Genomic DNA, 1609 nt, shown 5'->3' with positions numbered 1-1609 from the left:
TTTTTTTTTTTTTTTTTTTTTTTTTTTTCTAAGATGACCGGTAAGGGGATCTTAACTCTTGACTTGGTGTTGTCAGCACCCCACTCTCGCAAGTGAGCCATGGGCTGGCCCCAGTGGTTTGATTTTTTTTTTTTTTTTCTTTCAAAGATGACTGGTAAGGGGATCTTAACCCTTGACTTGGTGTTGTCAGCACCACGCTCAGCCAGTGAGCGAATTGGCCATCCCTATGTGGGATCCGAACCCGGGGCCTTGGTGTTATTAGCACCGCACTCTCCCGAGTGAGCCATGGGCCGGCCCAAGGGATTGACTGTTCTTGAGGTTCTATGATCATTGCTTTCCTAGCAGGCAGAAGACAGGAGGATCTTTCCAGGTTACGAGCCCCCCCACCCCAATTGCCTTACTTCATCTTGATCTTAGTCTTCTCTGTTCCTGCAGAGAAGACTCAGAGAGGAACAAAAAGGGAGAAGAGTTAGGGAAGTTTGACTAGTGGGCAGCAGTACATGACTTCAGAGCCTGGCCTCCGCTTTCCCATCCGTTTGACTGGGGCTGGACCAGCCACTTTCCAGCTGTGAGAAGCTGAATTCGTACTGAAGTTGAAATGATTACTGCAAGGTCCTTATGTCACAGCAGGTTCTGATAGAGGTTAGAAAGAGGCTTAGAGTCCTGGGTTTTCACCAGATAGGACGGAGGGGGCAGCAGAGTTTGGGGGCACAGAGGACAAACTCTGTGAGTCCTTGAAGGTGGTGATTTAAAGCAGCCTTGGTGGGCAAGGTTGGAGCCTCTGCTTCTCAGAGACCTTTGGCTAAAGAGCATAGGAGTCTCAGGGAAGAAATGAGGTTGGGGTTAGACATTCAGAAAAACCTCCTTGGGACGGGAGTTGCAAGACGGTGGACAGGGCTTGGGGTAGGCACAGGTGGTGGGGCAAGGATCTATAGATCCAGCAAGCCGGGCCATGTCCCTCCTGCGCAGGGAGGCTGGGCTTGTCTCTACAGGCTGAAGCCTTTCTCCACTTGCTAGACCTGCAGCTCCAGAGCCCCATGGCCCCAGATCTGAGTCTGGTCTCTGACTCCAGATTCTGTGGACACATGAGGGTAGAATCCAGTGATACCCTGTCTTGATGATCTTGCAACTCAGGGAGTCTGAGCATGAGGAACTGGTCCTCTGATTCCAGCATGCAAATGTCCCAAGGGCCATGATTCTGCTTTCTAAGTTTCTGTGATTCCATGATTTCCACCACTTTTATAATTCCATGTTGTCGTGACTATGAGACTAAGAATTTCCTGCTACTGTGATACATTCAGCCAGACAACTAATATCCATTGAGCACCTAGTATGAACCAGGCCCTGTGCACCAGTGATATACCGTCCCTGAGGATGCACGAGGGGCGAACGGCGGAAAGTAGACCAAAGCCACTGTGCTCAAGGGGCTGCCATTCTGGCAGGGGTGAGAGACATTGCACAAATAAGTAGAACACAAACAGTGTCAGAAGGTGGAGGAGGGGCCGGCCCGTGGCTCACTCGGGGGGGGGGGGGGGTGGGGTGGTAACACCCCAAATTAAGGGGTGGATCCCCCTTCCCGGTTCTTTTTTAAAAAAAAAAAAAAAAAAAA

General features: G+C 50.4%; 1 protein-coding gene across 1 annotated transcript in view; it reads left to right on the top strand.

Annotated features, from left to right (window-relative positions):
• BPIFB3 (BPI fold containing family B, member 3) overlaps nt 1-1609 on the top strand; it is a 21020-nt gene that overhangs the window by 12909 nt on the left and 6502 nt on the right. The gene's annotated exons all lie outside the window — the stretch shown is intronic.

This window comes from Galeopterus variegatus, unplaced genomic scaffold (genome assembly GCF_000696425.1).
Source record: "Galeopterus variegatus unplaced genomic scaffold, G_variegatus-3.0.2 Scaffold65, whole genome shotgun sequence".
NCBI classification, from domain to species: Eukaryota; Metazoa; Chordata; class Mammalia; order Dermoptera; family Cynocephalidae; genus Galeopterus; species Galeopterus variegatus.
The sequence above is the reverse complement of the archived record's forward strand: the minus strand, read 5'-3'. Positions and strand labels throughout refer to the sequence as shown.